Below are 23,817 nucleotides of genomic sequence, written 5' to 3'. Positions count from 1 at the left end.
GCTGCAAGTGTCTTTCTTACTCCTCTTTTTGTGAATAATTTGGCGACCTTGACTCCAAAGCAGCTCAACAAATCTTTACTCCAGACTGCAGAGCAACTACAGTGAATGTTGGAAGGAATATATCTTTGTGGCCGAGACCTTGGTCTTCAAAGTCAGATTAGATTTAGACTGCCTGTGCTTCTTTCCAACACCCTGACCTCGGTCCATTTATTTCATTCCATGCCCAAATCTCTGACATTGGATAAAAGGAGGAATAAGAAACATGGAACTACCTCCCATTGAATTTTTGAAAAATAAATGAAAATAGTCAAAGTTCTTTTATACGAGTAGACACCCACACGTGTGTGCGTGTGTGTGTGTGATTATATATGTGTGAAATCATGCAGATTGTTGATGTTGCAATGGATTTTCAATTTAAAAATTTACACATCATGTAAACTCCCATGGCTTTTTTTATAGGTAATGGTTTTTAAACACCAGTGATAGATAATGGCATCTAGTACTGCAAGGTTCAAATAAATTTTAATTATTAAAAGATACAGAAAAATAAGGCAAACTTGTTCTATGAACTGTGAATAATTATGTAACACATAAGGAAACATGCAGGAAAATTTGGAACACAAGAGTTACTGAAATTAATTAGTTAATTAATTGATATATTAATATTGGTAAAGTTTTAGACACAAAACTGAACAGTTTTTTTTAAGAAAAAAACATTAACAGACATTGTAACATTACAAAATATCAAAATGAAAGTGACTTAATAGAACCAAGATTTGAAAGCTCATGGTTGAAGAAGAAAATGGTTGATTGATCCTCAGTCAGATAATCCTTAATCAGAAGGAAAACAAATACCTCTTATTTTAAACTCCTGAGGAAAATTATACCAGATGTGTCGACTTTCCTCAAAGAAAGCCTGGTTTTACTCAACATGGAGATCCATATTCCGTTTCAAAGAGAAAAAGCCAATCATACAATATTGGTCTCTTTCAACATCATATTGAAGAGAACTCAGTTTCCTACTTGACCATCACCATTAACTACACTAAAACTGAAAGGCGCACCCTCCTGGGCCCTGCTCCCAAATCGTCCTTGGCCTATTACCCAATTCCTCTCCACCACAAGTTATTCTGAAGAGCTGCCAGGTTTGGTTTTTTGGTTTGTTTGTTGTGCTTTGTTTTGTTGTTGTTTGCTTGTTTGGTGTGTGTGTGTGTGTGTGTGTGTGTGTGTGTGTGTGTGTGTGTGTGTGTGTGTGTTTAAGATTTACTTATTTTTGTGTGAATTGATGATGTTTGTCTGCCTAAAGGCCTCTAGGAAGGTGCCAGCTCTTTGAACTGGAATTAAGGACAATGGTGAGCTGCCTTTTGAGTGCTGGGAATTAAATGAGTCCTCAGAAGAGAAGCCAGAACACTTAAGCAATCAGTCATCTCTATATCCCTGAACCACCAGGTTTGTAAACCTTTTCACCATTACTTTTCCTCATGATCCTTTGGAAACAAGACCCTTAAGTTAAATCTTAAAAATTGTCTATGACAAAGCTGGGGTTAAATTCACATCTTGGATACAGAACTTCTCCTTATAAACTGTGGAAAATGTCTGTATTATAGTCTCAACTTCCCCCAAATATTAATGATGGTAATTAATGAAATTACAATGAAAATCACTTTCATGAATAGTAGCAAACCTTTTCCTTGAGAATATCAAAATAGAACACGTGGGATAGTTCCTTTAAGTGGGGATTCTTGGGCGATTTGTAATATGCATATGTTGCATATGAATTACTTACCCCAAACAGTTAATATTCCCCTCTGCAGATAGTTGCCTGCATGTTTTTAAGGCATCAAATGTGCACAGGAAAAAAAAAACAAATTTCAGGTTGACTTTCAAGACAATCCAACTTCATGCATTATCCCTCAGCATTAATTGTATCACATTACTCTTTTACTGATGCCAATCCTTCAGAGATGCACACATAATGCATGCTGAGCCCTTACTTATTCATTTCTCTGAGAAGCTGATCATTGGTCAATTTAGAGACAAGGCAATCAAAATCAGATACACAGCTGATGTACTATTAGCATCTCAAAGATCATAGAGGTCACTTTTGCAAAATAAATCAAGATGACTCACTCTTTACAGTAAGAAGAGGACACTAAAGATAGAATGGAAAATAGATGTAAATATTTTATACACCCAGAGAAAAACAAATCTTTCTCTTATAGATGGCTCTTGCTGCTGGACTGATGGCTATTCCCATTTGCATGGATTAGTTGAGATAGATTTCGGTTCCTTGCAATCAAACAATCCTTGGCAAAGACAGATACCCAGGGATTCACTTTAATCCAGGTGGAGGATGAGCATATCATAGAATGGGCTGACTTTGAAAATGGCCTGTTGACTATATGTCTTATGTAACATACTTACATTTGGAAAAAGAAAGAGAAAAGTTAAAAGGAGAACTTCACACTCAGAATTTGGAGAAAGGATCTGCAAGTTGTAAAGAAAAGATGGTGGCAATGTCAAAATCTGCCTCCTTTCATAATTTAAACACATAATATCCATGAGCAGTGAGAGTCCCTTGTAAGTACATCCATGTAGTATCAAGTCTCTACAGTGAATTAGGAGATGCTTTGTTTCAATCCATTGTAGAGATTAGCTTATTTCTTTTAACTAGTTGTCATTGCATAACTACATTATGGCTGTATTTCCCCATTTTAATGTAGTAAACCTTAATAAACGATCTGAAATACAAAAATGCTTATTGCGAAGGCCCCAAAGTCACACATGTGCAACAAATGTACACACTGTACAACAACAGTGGAGCCTCCTACACCATTAATGAGCACATGAAATCAGCATTTTCTCTTTAGGGTCCTTTCTTGTTTAAATATTCCCCAATAATAGGGCCAATTAACACCCTTCCAAAGAGCATGCAAGGTCTGTAATTCTAACCATAAAAGACACCCAGTAATCCATGCTCTCACCTGCTCATGGAAACCAGAAGTCAGTGTTCATCTGTTTCAACTTCAAGGCCCTTCCTTAAACGCATAAATGAAGTCACAATAAAATGATTCTTTTAGGCTCAGTCATAAGTTCTGTATCCCTAAAAGAACAAAAAAGCTGTCTTTATGTCTAAATTCTACCATACTCAGAAAGAATGAAGAACCACCCTCCAATAAAGAAATATTTATTATTTGGCTACCATCAAGTAGTTAATTTATCAATAAAATCCACAAAGTTGGAATAAAACTCTAAATCTAGCTCTTTTGTTCCTTTGATATCAAATCCTTCTACATTGTCAATTAGAAAACCATCCTTTAATTCAGAGCTGTGCAGAAGTCAAGGTGATGCGTCTGACCCTGATTTAAAAATCCCTTGGAAAATGTAAAGCCTACGGAGACAGAGTCATGACAGTGTCACCGAAAAGGATGCTTAGCTACATGTCCTTAAATTGAAGGGACATTTTCATGACACTGAAAGAAATGGAAGTCATACTTATTTTCACTTTTATTCCTATTCTTAGTTTCATTAGAAACAGGGAATCTTAGTAGCTTAGGGTATACAATTAAATAGTGACAGGAAATCTACCAGTATTTTTGTGACGGTAAATGCCCATGTTTATATGTGGCTTTTGATCAAACTAAATAAAAATGCCATATAACAGGACTATATAAGATTTGCACACACAGAAATTGTCATCTGAAAATATTGGTGAAAGCCTATTTTTATAACCAAATCTAACTTGAATGCATAATTTAGCACTTATTTTCAAAACAAGTAGCCTGGAAAAATTTCATGCACAATTGATGATAATTTGCGTGTGCAACTCATGGCTGGAGCTCATTAACATATTCATTGCATCCAAGGTCTGTGTGCAAATTTAAATTGTAGTCTTCCACAGAAATCTCATAACAAACCCAATCCATCAAACGAACCATTCTTTTACCAATGGAAGAGCTCAAAGATTTCCACAAGGTAGATGTTTGAATATGATTGCCAACTCAATGTAGGTTCATCTTCCAAATATAATTTGCATATAAATTGTATAATAAAAACTAATATATTGTGAGTCTCATCTCTGTGTCTCTCTGTCTCTCTGTCTCTCTTTCTCTGTCTCTCTCTGCATGTGTACATATTTGTGTTATGGAATTCTTAGTTACACCTCCTAAACTACTTGTTTATTCTTTTTTTCAGATAGAATTCTGTAGCCCTGATAAGGCACGCTTTTGTATACCATAAAATAGTGAGAGATTTAATATATTCTCACCTCAAAATAAGGACACATGTACGAGGTAATGCATATGTCGAATAGCTGGGGAAATCTATTCTCTGATGCACATATGTATCAAAGAATACCATACATCGTAGATAGCAATAATTTTATGTTTGAATGACTTAAAAAGGGGGAACTTGGAGAATAAAAACATGATTTAAAATATTGTATATTTTTTGTACAATAACAGGATTCTTTTAAAATACAGGATTGTGTTCTGTTAAAGATTTTCTGTACAAACTATAACTCTCAAAGCTGTGTTAAATTCTATTTTATTGGCCCTCCACTTTTTCTAAGTTAATTATATAATAGAATGCTCCATTCATATTTAATTATTGTTCTGGAATTTAATACTTTAAACTAGGAGAAAGGTATTTTAAAAATAATATGAACATTTTAGATATGGTGTTCAAAATATAAATAAAATCTAATGAATTACTTTATAGCAGACCTATATTTCTGCATACATTTTAGATATAGTTTTCATTGAAATGTATATACTGAGTGTTTTTCAAAATTTTTAATAGTTTCCATATTGAAAATTGATGATACATGATACAATCAATAAAAAGGACCATGTCTTTATTAATTACCCACCTATGGATTCAGTGAAACTTCTGTAGGAAAGCAATATCTACACACCAGGGTTATATATTCCATAGTACAATTTACAGTTTTGCAAAAGTAGGCCTTCAAACACCGGTGTGCTACATAAGAAGATTTGACAAGGTTAGAATTTGTGTTACTAATGGAAATTATTTTTTCAAGAATTAACCTTTAGGCTACAAAGAATGACAGATATTCAAATATACTCAAATGAGTATTTAAATTGGAATTTTCTATTCATTCCTGCCCCCAACAGAACTTCTAGTCTGGATTCCAGCGTGTCACACATACAATTGAATTCTTAACAGCTGCCATTCAAAAGAACTGCAGAGGACCATTTGAAAGTAATATTTTGCTCTGTGTGACATCTCATTTTTCCCCCTCAGAAATCATAATTTTTTTTACACACTTCGTAGTCTTCCTAACAGGAAACCAGCTCTGTCTGTCATTTTGATTGGGGAGAAACCTTGTTTTCCAGGTCACTGGCTTGAATCCCGGAGACAGGATATTCATGGGGGACCTGCATGGGGATTTACTTCTCCTAGCAGAGTTTTCCTCTCCATTTGCCAGCATGCCAGGTCAGTGAGCCGCTCTGTCAAAGGCAAGATAATGGCTGCTGTATTGCACCCCACTTATTACACACTCAGTGCTTCTGACCTTCCTGGGAGACCCCCAAAGCATTCTGATCTGGGGTGTCCCTTTCTCTCCAATATTTCTCACACGAAGGTACTCCATGCATTTGCAGGAAGCCAGATTCTTCTCTCTCTTCCAACTTCTTGACTATGCAAGAAAGAGTGGATAAAAAAAGAGTAGAATTCCTAGGATAAAAAAAAGAAAAAGAAAAAGAAAACTCACAACCAGTGCTTCCAATGCAGTTAAAATAAAATCAATATTACCATGGAGACAGGGGGTGGGGATAACAACTCATAATTTGACAATATATTTAAAAGTAGACTAGTCACCCTTCTAACACATAACATTTTTACAACAAAAGAGCAAAATATATTTTTGGAGAAATTAAGGAAATATTTTTTTTGTTTGGACACAGTGTTTTCACAAGGACTTCATCAAACTGGAAATGAATCCTCTTACTATTCTCACACCTTAATATGATTCCTCCTTGTGATGAGATGGACATTTCAGGATGCAGAGAAAGGCTGACAGAGGCTTAAATTATATGTGTGCCCTTTCTGACCAGTCCACGCACTCAAATACCATAGGAAGTAATTGTGTTCTCCAAGCGATTTACAAAAGTTCTCTTAGCATTGAGACACTGGAGGCCCCTGGCTGATTATTTCAGTTTTAGAGCTGATGGAGAGGAATGTACACAGGATTTATAGCAAAATGGCCAAACCTCATGCTAGTGAAGAGGACAGCGATGCAAAGAAAGAGGATGAGATCCAGTCATGATTTTCTTACCATGAGTGGTCAATCCATGGTGGAGAACAAAAGGCAAGAATAATCCTTAGGCAACAGAGACTCAAGAACTTGCAATGTCTCATCCTTCTTTTTCTTATTCTAACTCATGTATACTCAGTAAAAGGTGTCTGCATTCTTCCACAAGACATTTTTAAGAAATCCTATAGATACAAAATTTCATTTTTTTCAAAATTGACAATTATATGTTGATTATAATGGGGCTCCCAAAGGCTCAGAGTAAATATGATTTTTACATCTTTAAGTGTAAAACTTGAAACTTGATATTACTTGAAACCTGATATTGCTAATACTCTACAAAAGTAACTCTGTGGTCATTTCTGATAGTTATTTGCAATGTGGACTCTATAGCTATAAAAGTGGCTGTTCTGTATTGTTATCAAGAGTTTTATGTCAATTTTTCATGTTGAATGAGTGTTTTACTTACCACTGCATGATTCTGTGGTATCCTGAACCCATCATTTAGAAAATTTGAGGACAGCGAGTTATAGAAATGTTCAAAAAGTTGACAATTTTATTTCTAAAATTTTTTAAAGGTTTGTTTTCATCTTTTCTGTATATGGGTGCTTGAGTATATGTGTGTGTGTCCTGTTTGTGTAGAAGGCCATACAGGTAAGAAGATGGCATTGAGTCTTCTGGAGGTGAAATGGCAGGTACTTGCTAACTGCCATGCAAGAGCTGAGATAGAAACATGGCACCTTTAAAAGTGCTGCAGGCATGTTGAATAGTTGAATCAAGTCTCTACCCCCAAAGTTCTACATATTTTTTAAATTTAAGAATCACTACAAAACAAATTAGAAAAAAAATTAATCACTAAGAAAATATGAAGTCAAAAATACAGATACACATATGAACTTCTAACTTTTAGTTGAATGCTCAAGTGTCATGATTTGTAACAAACACTGTCAGGCATTCTTGATGTGGGGGTCTCACATCTTTCATTCATGGGGCAGGGGGAAGCATGTGACAAATGTTCAACTCTAGATAAATACTAGTTCATTGGTTGTTCTCTCCACAGTACATGATACTCAAGGGGGGATAACAGACTTGTCCATTTCTAACACAAAGGAGGAGCCACATAAATGATATTGAGTTATTTTCATTCTGTATTCTGTAGTACGCAGAAGCACATACATGTGCTTTTACCAAAACAAAATAAACAAACAAACAAAAAAAAACAATGAACCAACCAAACAAGCCTTTGTGCTAAGTATCATTTCATGGTGTTAGGCTTTGATCTCAAGGTAGGTCTTCTTAAAAGAAGGAGAGAGACAGCTGTCTTGGCATCCACAGAAAATAAAGGTTCTATCTGGACTGAACAAGATGGCCTCTTCCAGTAGAGACAGAGCCTCGCACTGAAACCAGTTCTGACAGCACTCAGTCCTGTTCCTTATAATTTCTCAATCTTAAAATTATTTTTAAGACCTTTAGTTAGGCTATTACTAAGTCATAATTTGTCAGGAATCCCTGAGCCATGAAAACATATGCCATACATTCAAATTGCACGATGCCAATCTCTAGATCAAATCAGACTTTAAAATATTTTGTTCAATAATGAAAAAGATGAATGAATAGTTAAACATACACACATACACATAACCCCACACAAAGGCACACCCAAGCACACAGAGAGTCATGCAGGCACACACACCCACCATTTCATCTCATTTAAAAATAATCTCTAATTGTTACTTTTATCATTGAATAAAGTTTTTAAGCATGATCAAAACTGAGAAAAATTACATTGCCAAAATCAAGTTTTGATTCCCTAACAAAGCTTAATCCAAGTGCTGATGAAGGAGGGTTTTATTTTATCAAAAATAATTTTTTCAGGCAATGTATACTGATTATAGTTTCCTCTCCTTCTATTCCCTCTGTTTCTTTCTACTTTTCCTTCCATCTGGACCCACTCTCTTTTGGTCTCTCATTAGACAGCAAACAGGCTTCCAAGAGATAATAATATTAATTTATGTAATATGGTAAAGCAAACGAATTAGAATAGGACAAAGGAAACAGAAGAAAAAATCCCAAGAAAACGAACAAGAAAAAGGATGAGAAATATTCACTTGCACATTCAGAAATCCCCTAAGAGCACAAAACTGAAAGCCATAACATATATTCCAAAAAAAAGTTAAAAAAACAAAAATGAAAACTTTTATAAAGATTAGTTTTTTGTAAAAGAAAAAAGGAAAGAACAAAAGGAAAAAGCCCTGATATCACAATATGAGACAAGGAACCTCCAAAGAGGCCCTGCACTAGGTCCTTCATTTGTATGGAGAATCCAATCTCCGTCCTATGGAGATTGGATGGAAAAGCATAGCCAGATTTTTCTGTGACAGTCAGATGAAGTCATCTAGCAAATGATGGTTTGTTTTAAGGGATACTAGAAGGGAGCAGCACAGTCATAATTTCATCAGGTATATGCCACATATACTATATGTATATACAACATATGCATCAGGAAGTATTAATTCTGTGCTCTACCATGGCCATCTCACTTATAGTTCAACGTGAGGCAGGTGAAGAAAGTTGGATATTTTCCCCCAAAGACACCAAACATGCTTATTTCAGATGACTTGAGAAGCCAAGGTGTGTGGAAATCTGTTTGTCGAGGATAACTGAGTTAGTTTAAGACTAAGCAATGATCTTGAGTTGTTTTCCTTCTCAGTGCCAACAATTTGTTGGGTACTGAGAAAACAGGGTGCATAGTAGGAAGTATTTTGACATAAATATAGGTATTTTAATCAGCTTAAATGACGGAGTCTATCTTTTATGATTAAACACTTTAAATGTTAGACCTTGGTAAGTTTTCATCTTAAAAGTGCCTGTCAAGCCTATAAAATTGAAGTTTGAACACTTCACTCTGGTGATGAGATAGTCAAGACTAAGTAGAGAATTTCCATGTGGTTTTGTATTCTTTGTCTTCTTGTCACAGATGAACATGCAGGCCTGACAGGGATGTCAATATCCTCCCACAGACAGGCCTTAAACATAGGGGAAATGGCGAGCTATCACTTAGATTAAGCTCTGTAGGCTTTTTCCCACCATTATAAATCGAAGTCGTCTGACCTTAGCAGCAGGTGCATCTTATTTCAAGACACAGAGGATCGAGTGGGTAGACTAACCCTGAATGAAATGTGCACTCTATTTTATGGCGAGCCTCTGTGCAGTGCACTCTCCAAGCTGCACAGATAGGCGCTACCTCTCTGCAAGCAGAAGCGAAAGAAAGTTTGCTTGTTAAAATTAAGCAGCCCTTGAATAAACAAGCAGTAATTGCTACGGTAACTTTGAAAAAAAATCACAGAAACAATAGGGCTTTAATTTTTATCTTTTTTTCTTTTCTTTTAATATTTGAGAATGTCGGTTCCCTGCTTCCTGTTTACTTGCAATTATTTGAAAATAACCTGGATAACTTTATAATCAAGGTATTTCCTCTTGGCTCCCCGGTATACAGCAGACTGCCTGAGGGGAGGATTGACATCCTAAGGTGTCCAAAGCATAATCAGCCTTAAGAGCTGCTGTTAAAATCATGAGTAATGGTAATCAATTTTTTTAACTCCTTGCTTTTTCAACAAGCTTACAAATACAGTCATACACACATCTACATACACTAAAATCATCGCTTTAAAAACAATTGGCAAACAATAGTATTAAATTGGATAATTATTTTTCCCCAAGGCCACATTGCAATGCTGTGTTAATATTTGGCTGGGTCTTTGTGTATATGTTATTATAACAAGTAATAACTCTAAGTTGTTTAAGATCTGACAAATAATGTTCTACCTGGTGCCATATAGTTAGCATGAGTGTAATATATGAAAAATAGGAACACAAATGAATCTTTTGTGTGTTTGTGCGCATGCACATTTGTGGATGTGTATTTGTGTTCGCATGTTTGCTTGTGTGCTTGTGCGCATGTTTGTTTTAGGAAGGAAAATTTAATGAATGAAAAAGTACTTCCTAAGTTCCTACTAGGATCCAACATTGGGGGATTTATTAACAATGACAAACTCAGGGAATTCTGCTGAATATTGTGTCAGCTATGAGACGTATTTCACGTGTCTGAGTATTGCTGAGGAACATATTTAATTATTTAGCAGACAGTAAAGCACATTAAAGTTTAGAGATCAGACAGACCTAGACTATTTTCAGACAGAGCTCTAATATCCCCAGTAGGACATCCTTTTTGCCACTGTGTGTATGTTCCCCTGCAGCTGTGCGCTACAGCTGGACACAATTTTTCTGTGGCCTCTGTTTCTGGTCACTCTAGACCATTGGTTCTTAACCTGTGGGTAACTACCACCTTAGGCATCAAGTAATCTTTTCCCAGGGGTTACCACAAACCATCAGAAAACAAAGATTCGTACATTCTAATACATAACAGTAGTAAAGTTACAGTTAGGAAGTAGCAATGAAATTAATTTTATGATGGGAGGACACCACAGCATGAGGGACTGTATTGAAGGGTTGCAGCATTAGAAAGTTGAGAACCCTGCTCTAGAGTAAAAACTGCAACATGTTGCGACAGTACTCTGTGCATGTGAATCTCTCTACTGCTCTTACTTTGCTTAATACACAGCAGGTGAGCAATAACTTTGGGTTGAACCAACAGTGATAATTTTTAAAAACTAAATAATTAATAGGTGATCTCCTTTAGTTTTTGTTTGTAGGGATAGATTATCCCCTTTCTAGTTTTTCCCTTAAGAATATATCCGTGGAGCTGGAGAGATGGCTCAGGAACTAAGAGCCCTTGTTGATCTTGCAGAGGATCCAGATTCACTTCCTTGCACCCACATGGCAACTCACAACTATCTGGCACTCTAGCTCTAGGGAAACTGGCTCTATCTTATGGTAACCTCATGTACCAGGCAGGTTCATTGTACACATATATGGATTAAACCAAAACACACATAAAATAAAAGTCAATAAATATATATTTTTAAATTTGTCAAGGCAGAGATCAGACTAAATGACAGAGAAAATAGTGAGGAGGCTGAAAGAAATAGCGAAGGGGCTAACTTGAAAAGAGGATGAGAAAGGAAACCATAATTGTGGTACAGGTGAGTGGAGAAAGGCTCTTCATTCTCGCAACCATTCTCTCCTTTATTGTATCAGTAATGATGTTTGGATAATCAAATGTACTGTATCTTCCATCTAGGTTATGACCACCATTCAATATTAGAGTAATACAGACAAGGTGAGGCTGGAGATAAAGAAAAACGGAAAGTTTAGATTAGAGACAGTGAACTCAGCAATAGAGTCTAAGATATAATTGACCAGGTGTTATAGCTTAAATGCTCTTGACTGTTGAAATTTTACACACCTCAATGTAATTTTCAATGTGAAAGGACTAGAATACAAGTCCTTGATGGGTATTTAGACTACAAATGGGAAACACTATGAATAGGATACCCCATTCTTCATTTCTCCCATGGAAGAATGCACACTTTTGTAGATAAGAAGACCCATAAAATAAATGAATCTCCTCATACACACCCACTTCCAGAAAGTCCGTACAACATCAGGAAATGAGCAACTAACTCTTTCAGTCAAAATAATCTGCTCTAGAATGAGTGGGTTGGAAGTCCCAGGCTCCAGATCCCAGATCTTACTTTAGTCATTCAGTCTATGGTATTTGCATATAAAAGCTTGCTTGACTGAAAAAGCATATTTACTTAATTCTGGTTTATTCTTCTCAGAGAAACAAAAAGTTCTCCCCAAAATAATAATTGACTTAAGGGTTGACAAATTCTAGTTGTCTTTTTATATGGGTATTTTACTGAGCTTCCTGCTTAATTGAGAATATCCATCAATACCCTCTTTTGGCTTCCATAAAGCTTATTTTAATTTCTGTCACACTCTCTTATACTGATGTTTCTCTCACTCAATATTTCCATAATATATTTAAAGGTGTTCCCAGTATAGCAATGTCCAAAGTAAAGCTTTCTTCTATGGCCATGTGAAACATCTGTTTGCATGAACAGAAATGTTTGTACACAACTCTCTAAGGGGAAGAATGTCCACTGGTAATTTCTTTTTACTCATTTTTTATCATAACATTAATCCTTTTATGTAATTTCCTACCCATACATTTCCACTCTAATTCTTGTTTCCAGTTCATATCAAGTGCTCTCCACATAGGCTATCATGAGATATCTGTTACAAAAATTGTCAAGATGTTATAAAAGAAGTACTTTAAGATGTTATTGGTTCTTTATTTTTAAAGGCAGGAAGAGAGGGAAGGGAAGGAAGACAGAGGGATACTGTGCCATCTGAGACTACAGTAAGGTGTTTAAGACCAAAGTAGAGCTCTGGGTATTTAGGGTAAAAAATTTTAAACACTAGAACCACATTCTGATATCTAGTTCAGAAGCTTCGGGAAAAGGTTTAGCATAAGCATGAAGTTTGACAGAAGCTAAGCTGAGTTAGCTAGGGCACCTTGACCCCAAGGTCCCTAGAATAGAGTTGGTTAATTTTCCATTGGATTCCCCATAAAGGAGATCAAAATCTAGTTAAACCTGGTTTGGGCTCAGCAAGAATATGTGATGGAGAAATGTCTGCACTGTCTTAGCCTGTCACAAAACTTTATAGTAAAGACTAGAGACTTGACCTGCCTGAGTATCATTTTTACAAGAAACAAAACATGTACAATCATGATGTGCATTTACATGGATTAAGACATGGTTTCTTGTCCACAGAGAATATTGATGCTTCAGATGCTGAAGCAGGGAGGTCTCTTTGGTAGAGTATTTTAATGGCAGGATGGAATTCAGAGCTCTGTGATTGCCAGGCAAACACTCTACCAGGCGTAGCCACAGACTTCCATAATCCCAGAACTTGGGAGGTAGGAAAAGACCATTCTGAATTTCAAGGGTATCTTCAACTATATAGGAAGTTTAGACTAACTAAAGTGCCTGCACATGCGGGGACACAAACACACACACACACACACACACACACACACACACACACACACACACACACACACAAACAAGTGGTAAAGGTTAGTGAGAACAAATTAAAAAAGGAATGCATAAACAGATTCCAAGCAGAAGGAATATGGCACACAAGTCTCAAGGTCAGTGCTGATGAGCAAAGACGAAGGGGTGAGGGTGGGGCACATACGTACTCGTCAGAGAGAATCGAAAACCAGGTAAGAGCAAGTGTCGGGCCATACATGGTGGGATTTGGACTTTGTCCTAGTAGCAATACAAAGTCATGAAAATCTTTTGATTATGGAATGTTAGCTAGGAGAAGTTCTATTGACCCCTTCTAGTTATGTCTAGGAAATTAATTAAAATAGAGCAAAGATGGGTGTGAGGAGTGCAGGTATATGAAAACCTTTGTAAGTTGGCTTAATCTTGTAATATCAAAAGGTGACAGAAATCAACAAACCTGAGAACATGATTCTGAGCTTGAGTGCTCTTGTGTATTCAAGATTGTTTTCCCATCTCAAAACTAGATACCAAGGAAACTTAATTTTTATATTGCTCATTAAAAAACATTCATGTTCTTCAAAATATTTTAAAAGCCTAGGAATTCACAAGTACTCCCTACAGGAAAAAAATTTGACATAAGGAATATACCTAGGATGCATCTATAATGGTCATGTACAAAAGAATTGACCTATACAAATTGTCATATACAAAAGAAACATCCAAATTGATGTCATGTCCTCATAATTGACACAGACATGATAGTATTATCTAGCAGTGAACAAAAAATACTTGGTTTTCCTAGTAGAACTTGATATCTGGTCATACCAGTACAATACTGGTAATTACATAAAACACTTGTAAACTGTATAGATCCTTAAATCTTAGCTCCCTGACATTGTCTGAAGGCATTAAGTTTTGAGAATAATATCCAGATTGTATTTGCTAGAAATAAGAAAATTCTGCTTGTCTTTATACAGACAGGAAATTAAAGTCTCCACTCTTTGAAAAACAACAACCCACACATGTGGAGAAAGCAGGAATAAGTGTGCAATGCTTCTTCCAAGGTGTTTGCAGCTACTGTTCCCTTCAGTCCTTTGTCACAGCAAGTAAACAAGAACAACTCTCTTACACCACTCTCAAGTGGCTTTAAAAGCTCTTTGAACTACTCAGCATATTAATGATTTGCTATTTATAAATTACACCCATTAAAAGGCTAACAATTATAAACAAATAGAAAAAATGAGATTTGTCTTTATTAGAAATTCTCATTTCCTTCATCCAAAAAGAACAAGGTTGAGGCACCTTCCAGCTCACATTAGGGTCATCAGAAGCTGAGCCATGAGACCTATAAGACCATGAGAGATGAGTCAGTTATTTTTTTTGTCCAGTATATTTTTTCTTAGCTTATAAGCTAAGAAATGATTTAATTGAAATGGAATTATTTTAAATATTTAAAATGAAGGTTTTGTCTTATGTTATAAGCCTCCTTTATCCATGATTTTAATTATAGGACAGTTCAATTACAATGTAATAATTCACATGTCAATTCTACAAATACATACCATCTACCTTTAAGAAATTCAGCATGCAAGTTTCATTATGCTTTGTCAGAAGCATTGAGAAGCTGAGAAAATAAAACATATATTTACAGCACATTACTCTCCCATAGTTATAGATCTTCACATTAGATGTTAATTTGTATTTCTAAATAGCTTTCAAAAAGATATGAAATAGCTGACAATTTTTGTTTGGCTGTCTCCCCATCAGAATATAATCATGTAAAGAATAGTCCTGCATACTGCTGTCACAGGAATAGCAACGAAGTGGAGCAAGTGGTGCTTGCACAAATGGATGCATGCACACCTATTTATTTTAAAAGCAAAATAAAAGCTTGCATTCTAAAGAATGCATTGTTGGCTGTTGTTTAAATGGTCTGTAAATACAGATTATGACAAGTATGATAAATTATAAAATTTACCAGGATTGAAAAGGTATCATTTACTACTTAAATAATAAGTGCCATGATTGACTAAAAACACTTCTTTTGAGAATGGAGATGGAATTAATCACTAGTCTGCTGTGCGGAGAGCACTGGTATCTATCTACCAGTGGTTCCGGGAGTCTATAGAGACTTAACTTCTGAGCAAATATTGCAAAATGGGGTGACAGTTTCAGGGAATGCTTCTTCTCAAAGTTATATTAACCCAAACTTAGTATCTCTTATATAATATTCTCTCCTAATAATATGCTAGCGAAAAAAACTTGCCAAGGTTAATAAGATTATAATACCACTTCATTGTTCATTATACAGTCACATTTTTAATATCAGATAATAGAAATTAGTAAACTTTTAACTTCTTGCTGTTGGGTTACATAGTGAAGTCTTGAAGGTGATGAGGAACAGCCCATCATGAGATACTGAGGAATGTGGAACTAAGTTCTGAAAGGAAAAAGTTGAACCAACCCAATAATCGCCAACATGATTCTCGAATATGTAGGAATGCAAATGATTTGGAAGTGGACCAGAGTATATAGGAGAGAACGAGAATAATGGATAAAGGTGTCAATTCCTGAAATGCTAGATCCACACATGCTTAAGGAGAGGCTTCTTATGCGAGAAAGAACGGAGAATTCTTCAAAACTTCCAGACATCTGTTCATAAGTTAAAGGACAGAAATTCCAACTCTATTATGATCTTAATGAGAAAGAATTCAGTGAGATCACCTCAGGAGTGGGAGAAGGTCCACTCAGATTCATTTTGCTAGATCCCGGAGGCAGAGTTTTGGGAGAAAAAAACAAACATTGGTGGTCAGGAGATTGTAGAGGTGGGAGACTTTGATGATATCAGATCATCTTTCAGATGTTTATCACATAGAATAAATAATCACAAAGGTAAGAAAGCTTCTTTGTTAAATCTTCTATTTCTATTTCACGTTCAGGAATTAAACACACTCACAGAGAGAGAGAGAGAGAGAGAGAGAGAGAGAGACAGAGACAGAGACAGAGACAGAGACAGAGACAGAGACAGAGACAGAGACAGACAGGGACACAGAAAATAACAGAGGAAGAGAATCACAAATTAACATAGGCAGAAACTTTACAAAGCTACATTTATTTCTGTAGCTAAATGTTCCATAATGTGTGTGTGTATCTGTGTGTGTGTCTGTGTGTGTCTGTGTGTGTCTGTGTGTGTCTGTGTGTGTCTGTGTGTGTGTCTGTGTGTCTCTCTGTGTGTGTGTGTGTGTGTTGTGGTGTATGAGTGTGTTGTGTTGTATGAGTATATGTGTTCATATGCTTATGCAGTACTTTGGGTGTCTTTGCTCCATTGTCTCAAGTCATCCACATCTATTTATCTGTGTATCTATCATCTGTCTGTCTGTCTGTCTGTCTATCATCTATCTATCATCTATCTATCTATCTATCTATCTATCTATCTATCTATTTATCTTTCTATCTCTTCCTATGTACCAAATATCTTTTTATTTACTATCATTATCTATCTATATACTTACTATCAATCATCTATCTTTCTATCTATCATCTATCATGTACCCACCATCCATATACCCATATATCTAATATATCTGTTCACCTGCCCATCTATCTATCTTACTGTGCATTCATCTTGTTAAGAATTGGGGTCTCTCACTGACCATAAGTTTGCTTGGTAGGCAGGAAGGTAAGACTTGTTGGCCAGTGATCCACAGGGATCTTCCTGGCTTCTCAACAGTCGAAATGATATTCCAAAGCTAAAATCTAGGCATAAAGATTGTTTATTAGAATGGCACTGTCACTTTATTCTATGACTTTCAGTGGACAGAAATGGAGATCTACAAATTTCGTGGGAAAATCTTGAGTTTGAACTGATCGTTTGACTTCAAATATTAGATTGTATTTATGGGACTGGGGACATATCTCAGTTAATCATGAGCTTGTACAAATCATGAAGACTTGAGTTCATTCTCTAGCACCCATGTAAAGGAGTCAGATGCAGTGTTCACATCTGCTGTGGAAGTAGACACAGAAGGATATCAGTGGCTAAAACATCAGTTTGGCAGAATCAATGAGTTCCACATTCAGTTGGAGATGTGTATCAAAAACTAAAGTGAAGAGAGATAGTAAAGAACCCATAACATCAAACTCTCATCCCCACTTGCGCATGAATATACATGCGTGCATACATATGTGCACACACACATACACAGATACACCAATAAAATGTCCTATGTTCTTAAGACATGTATACATACATATATATATTACACTATTTCTATATAAATGTAATATTTTATAAGAATCCAAAGTTCATTATTAGCTCCTTCCAACAAAGGAGTTTACTAACAAACCGGCAGGTTAGAATATGATTGTTTGCAGGATTAGGCACCTCAACAGGACAGCATGCCCCTAATCCTGTAGAGAATTGATGTACCATGGAAGGGGGATGGAGGGATGGGATGGGGGATCGAGTAGGCAAAAGAGAGGTGGGATGGCATGAAGAGCTCTTGGAAGGGGGACCAGGAAGAAAGGTAGTATTTGGAATGTATATAAATAAGTTTTAAAAAGGAAAAAAATAAATTTACCTGAGTCATAAGGAAAAGAATATGATTGCTTACCATATTTGTTTTATATAAGATGTTTAGTTCTAGCTATATTAAAATTACCCTATATTTTGTGTATGATATTTTCAGATCAATACCTTAAAAATAAGGGTATTTAAATGGAGCTTAAAAGGTTTGAACCAACTTTATTTTCTGTTGTTTACTTCTGTCTCCCTTCATGTTACACTCGGCTATATGATTAAATATAGAAAATTGTAAATAGTCTGCAATAATTCTTTCACTTGGTAGCTTCTATAAAGATTTATTACATAACTCAATTTAGTTATTTTGATTGATTTCAATTTTGCAGGTTTCTTTTTAAATTTATTTTATTTTATAGAACATATAACAATGCCAAATCAAAAAGATAAGACTAGGAATATAGATCAGTGGTACAGAACTTGCCTAGCACGTATGAGGCCCTATGTTCAAATTTCAATACCACTCAAGATAATTCAAAGCAAAATCAAATAGTTGGATCAATCTACATACCCAGAAGCCTTTATTTTATTTCCTCTGTTATGGATTTCTGAAGTCTTCCTATAAATGATACATTTTACTATATTTTAGCTTATTCATTCATCATTTTATTTTGGTAATATAAATGAATGCATGCACATTTTAATATTTCTTGCCATTTTACTAGTGGGATAGTGTTTTTATGTTAAAAACACATCTTGAAGTTCATTCTATACCAGTAAATAGAGATATCCCCTAGTTCTTTTGAGAATTGCTTGTGTTTCATATTGTGAATTTACCGGGGTCTCATTTTTTTCTACAAGGTCATCATTATGCCTCTGTGTATAGTTTGAGCAATAAATGGAATCTGTAATTTATGTGCCACATTTTTAAATTCAGCCAGTTGAATGCATGTAATTGTTTTCTTCTTATTAATTATATGTAGAAGGCAATTTACACATGATGATGTTTCCTAGTCCATCGTAAAGCCTAGATAGACATGAGAAAAAAAGAGAGTAAACAATAAAATAATGTAAGTAGAGAATCTACCTTGGATGATTTTGTTGCAAAAGATAGGTAAATATAACAGGTAAAATTGCTTAGCTTTAAAATTGATTAGTTGTTATGAAGAAAATAGAAAGAAAAGAAACTGAGATCGTAGATTGAATAATTGCACTGGAACAAAGTTACCAGTCAACTTAACATTGACAGAGATTCAATTAAAGGCTGTCTTGAAATAATAACTAAAGCCCTACTCTAACAAGTCACCTTCGTGCCCCTCTTCTCACGGACTGGAGAATTGTGGGTGACTAGGATAGGTAGTCTTTGACATGGCAGTGAGAAGAAAAGGGGAGATTTGCTGTACTGACGAAGCTGTCAGGAAGACATAATAGTTGGAAACAAATTATTAGTTGGTACACAAGAAGGAGATAGTAGAAAATTAGAGCATATCGGGAGCTAGTAGGTAGCAAGAATAAGGGAATGCTCCTGTCATGGGAGAATACAAAAAAGAAGATGACCTTTCCCCCACTGAGTTACAGTGACTACACTTTAGTGCTAATAAAATTCGTGAAATACTAGTAGTTGTTAGATGAGATTGATGTTTGAATTGAGGCAACTCAGTGGTATGACATGCTGGTTGTGACTCCCACATTGGATGTAGTTTCAAATTATGTGCTATGATGTTGTCAGTTTAGCCATGTCTCATATGCTTCTCTACCCATTTCCCCAGACAGATGTCCCCTTAGGTCAATGCTTAGTTTTGGAAGTAAGCAACACCCCAAAATCAACTTTCCATAATCATTATTAGGAACTATAATACATTTTCATTCTTTCCCTCACCTGGTAATATCATCAGTGTTGCCTAACTATAATGAGGCTTCTTTTAAAACATTTTAATTTTTACTTATTTACATTCCAAATGTTGCCTCTTCCCAGTCACCCCTTCCCCCTCTGCTTTACCACTGAGAAGGTGCTCCCCAACCTACCAACCTACCTGGGTCTCCCCCTTCCATGGAGTATCAAGTCTCTAAAGGACTAGGCCCCTCCTCTCCCACTGAAGCCAGAAAAGGCAGTCCTTTGCCATATAAGTGTTGGGAGCCATGGACCAGCCCCTATATGCTCTGGCTGCTGGTTCAGTCTCTGGGTGCTCCAGGGTTACTTGACACTGCTGGCCTTCCTATGGGGTTGCCATCCCCTTCAGCTCCTTCAATCCTTCTCCTAACTCGTCCGTAGGAGTCCCTGATCTCAGTCCAATGGTTGACTGTGTCTCCATTTGTCTCTGTCAGCTGCTGATATAAACTCTGAAGGACAGACATGCTAGGCTCCTGTCATGCATGTCATTTTCAGTCAGGGTGATAGTTTCTAGTTCTATCTATTTGCCTGCAAATTTCATGATGTCCTTCATTTTTAATAGCTGAATTGTGTAAGTGAATCATATTTTCCATATCTGTTCTTCAGGTGAGGGACATCTGGGTTGTTTCTAGCTTCTAGCTACTATGAATATGGCTACAATGAATAGTAGAGGATGTGACCTTGTGGAATGGTGCAGCATCTTTTGGGTATATGCCCAGGAGGAGTATAGCTGGGTCTCCACATAGAAATGAAGAAATTAGGGAAATAATACCCTTCACAATAACCACAAATAAGACAAAATATCTTGGTATAACTATAACAAAGCAAGGGAAAGATCTGTGTGACAAGGACTTCAAATACCTAAAGAAAGAAATTGAAGATGACCGAAAATAGGAAGATCTCCCACACTTATGGATTGGTAAGATAAACGTAGCGAAGATGGCCATCGCACCAAAAGCAATCTATAGATTCAATGCAATCTGCATCAAAATCCATCACAATTCTTCAAAGACATGGAAAGATAAATTCTCAACTTTCATGTGGAAAAACAAAACACCCAGGATAGCGAAAACAATGAAAGAACTTTCGGTGGAATCACCATCCCTGACTTCAAGTTGTACTAAAGAGCAATAGTGATAAAAATTGCGTGGTTTTGGTACTGAAACAGACAGGTCAGTCAGTGAAGACTCAGAAATAAACCCACACACCTATGGGCACTTGATCTTTGACAAAGAAGCCAAAACCATACAGTGGAAAAAGAAAGCATCTTCAATAAGTGATGCTGGCCTAACTGCTGGTCTATATGTATGAGAATAAAAATAAATTCATTACCACCCTGCACAAAGCTCAAGCCAAAGTAGATCAAGAACCTCAACATAAAACCAGATACACTGAATCTAATAGAAGAGAAAATATCCTCCAACTCATTGACACAAGGTAAATTCCCTTGAACAGACACCAATGGCTCAGGCTTTAAGGTCAGCAATTAACAAATGGGACCTCATGAAACCGAAAAGCTTCTGTAAGGCAAGTTCACTGTCAATAGAACCAAACAGCAATCTACAGATTGGGAAAAGATCTTCACTAATAGATCTTCCTCTATCCAAAGAGGGCCAGTATCATATATATTATATAATTCAAGGTGTTAGACTCCTAAAAACCAATTGAAAAATGGGGTACAGAGATAAACAGAGAATTCGCAATAGAGGAACTCAAATGACCAAGAAACACATAAAGGATGTTGAACATCCTTAGTCATCAGGGAAATGCAAATCAGAATGACCCTGAGATCCCACCTCATACTAATCTGATGGCCAGGATCAATAACTCAAGTGACAGCACATGCTCTCAAGAATGTGGAGAAAGAGGAACACTCCTCCATTGTTGGTGGGATTACAAACTGGTACAACCACTCTGTAAATCAATCTGGTGGTTCCTAAGAAAATCGAAGATAACAATATATTTACATTTGATATTTTAATTATTTTAGGGAGAAGGGCAGTGGCACATGGGCAGAACTCAGAGGACAAGTAAAAGAACGTTTCTTGCTTCTCTCCTTCCTTCATGTGGTGTGTTGGAAAGGGTGGGCTGTCACAGTGATCAAACTCAGATCACCAAGCTTGGAGGCAGTCACCTTTACCTACCAATTCATCTCCATGGCAACTATCAATGCTTCCTTTCTCTGATTAATGCACCACATCATATTACATGCATATTACAAAACCAAAACTATGTTCTCTTTTGTATTCCTAATAATCGTAAAACAAAGATCTAGTGCTCTCTGCTCTTTTATTCTATCAGGATATAAATATCTTCTGATAGTGCTACCGACCCATGAGAGATTGGATGCTTCATTCCACTTCTCTGTCCCACCTGACTAGAGAATTTGGTTGTTTCAGATCCCTTTATTCATTTGCTCCATAAAAGTACATATGAAAAAAATTAGGCCTAATGGGTCTTATGACAAAAGAAATGCATTTCACTTGATGTCCCAATTATTTAGTTAGTCACATGGTTGAATTTCTAGGGTCTTAGTATCTACATGTATACCTGCATGGGATGGCTAAACTTGCAATCTTCAGACTGGTAAGTAAAACTCTCAGTGTTTCTCTTTTGTAAAAAAATGGTAATGTCACAGATAATAAGTTTTAAGTGTGAGATAACAATTAAGCAAAATAACCACATCCTTAAAAGATTAAAGCATTTTATTATTTTCTATTACTTTTATCAACTAATATATTTTATGGTTAAGTGAAAATTATCTGTGTGTATTTCAATAGCATGATATTTTGAACTATGTGTACACTCAGAAATTACTAGATTAAGGTAATTTAATTGGTGTATGTGTTACATCATATACTTTGTTAGTAAGAATATTTAAAATCTACCAACCACTGCTTATCATGGCTTATCATGTCAGGTGTGTGTGAGAGTGTGTATATCTGTGTATGTGTGTATGTGTGTGTGTGATATAGACCATAGCACTATAAGAATAGTAAGCAATTTGAGTTTTAGCCTCTCTTACTTTCAAACAGTTGAAGTTGCTAGAAGTAAAAATTTCAAATTTCTTTAAGTATTTAAATTGTGAATTGTGGATTCACGCTGCAGTGAATGTTTTCAAATTCTTTTTTTCTGTCAAACCTACCACATAACTTGTACAATGTACATGTCTATCTGTCTTTTGTGTATTAAAATGTCATGCTAAATTTTAGATTCCTGGATTTCAGGAAGAGATAAGATCGAGAACAGAGCTCATTTTCATTTCATTATCTGATGATGTGCATCCTGTGTGGTTATAAGAATTAAACACAATTGAGTATTACCTTATAAAAGTAAATGAGAAACTAAGACAAATTTTCTGCATTTAGAAGGCAGAAAATAAACTTGATTAGTAAATGACTAATAACTTATGCGACCTTTTGCCATGGGGAATTAGTTCAGTTCAATAACTGAGAATTATTGAGTGAATAATACACTGCGTATAAAAAGCCAACTGTGAGCAGACGCAGCAACAAAAGTTCCCTTAAACAATTTTTAATTCATCTTCATGAAAAATTCTAAATAAAAAAGAAATAAAATTATGGGCACAAACACCACTCCATTAGCCCAAAGATTTGAACAACGATGCCATGAGCATAAGATTAGAGCAAGGCCGAATACATCCAGAAGGATGTAGTATCTGCCTCTGCCCAGCTTCTCTCTACATTGCTGTTAATGCTGCCATTGGCGAGTTTATTGTATACAAGGAAATGCAGAGGCTACCTCTATGATATTGGAGCATAGCTCCAATGTACTCCAGTAACGACAGTTAATAAATCTCTTTTCCCTCTATAGTTGCCAAGACGATATGTATAAAATGGAAACTAATATTATATTTTTGAGATTTCTCTAAACTGTCTATCGTAAATTCATTTAGTTAATGTAGTTCAAACTGATGGCCACTTAGTTTATTGCTCTTTGTTTGTGACATAACCTCCTACTTCAGAAGCTACGTTTATCTGTCTTGCCCTCCTCTTCACATCCCAGCTACCTACTTTATCTATGTATGTCCACTTAATTCTTTCACAGAGCTCCATATATCAAACCTAATGCCTTCTAGATGGCATCCTAGGTATCCAAAGTTCTTCAGGACACATATATGCTTGGCATTCAC

General features: G+C 35.9%; 1 long non-coding RNA gene across 3 annotated transcripts in view; it reads right to left on the bottom strand.

Moving 5' to 3' along the window:
• Window positions 1-1,786: 1,786 nt before the first annotated feature.
• LOC147996079 (uncharacterized) overlaps window positions 1,787-23,817 on the bottom strand; it is a 127,861-nt gene continuing 105,830 nt past the window's right edge. The window contains exons 6-9 of one of the 3 annotated variants that reach the window (XR_015670865.1): window positions 5,537-5,697; window positions 2,985-3,103; window positions 2,425-2,487; window positions 1,787-1,822 (exon numbers count right to left, since the gene is read on the bottom strand). This is a non-coding gene — a long non-coding RNA (uncharacterized LOC147996079). Of the gene's footprint in view, window positions 1,823-2,416; window positions 2,488-2,984; window positions 3,104-4,870; window positions 4,981-5,536; window positions 5,698-23,817 lie in introns of those variants that run through there. The other 2 variants (XR_015670859.1, XR_015670873.1) reach the window with 2 other exon arrangements.

The sequence above is a fragment of the Rattus norvegicus genome, chromosome 2 (genome assembly GCF_021556685.1).
Source record: "Rattus norvegicus strain SHRSP/BbbUtx chromosome 2, alternate assembly SHRSP_T2T, whole genome shotgun sequence".
NCBI lineage: Eukaryota > Metazoa > Chordata > Mammalia > Rodentia > Muridae > Rattus > Rattus norvegicus.
Note: the sequence above shows the minus strand (reverse complement) of the source record. Positions and strands in the feature narration are given on the sequence as shown.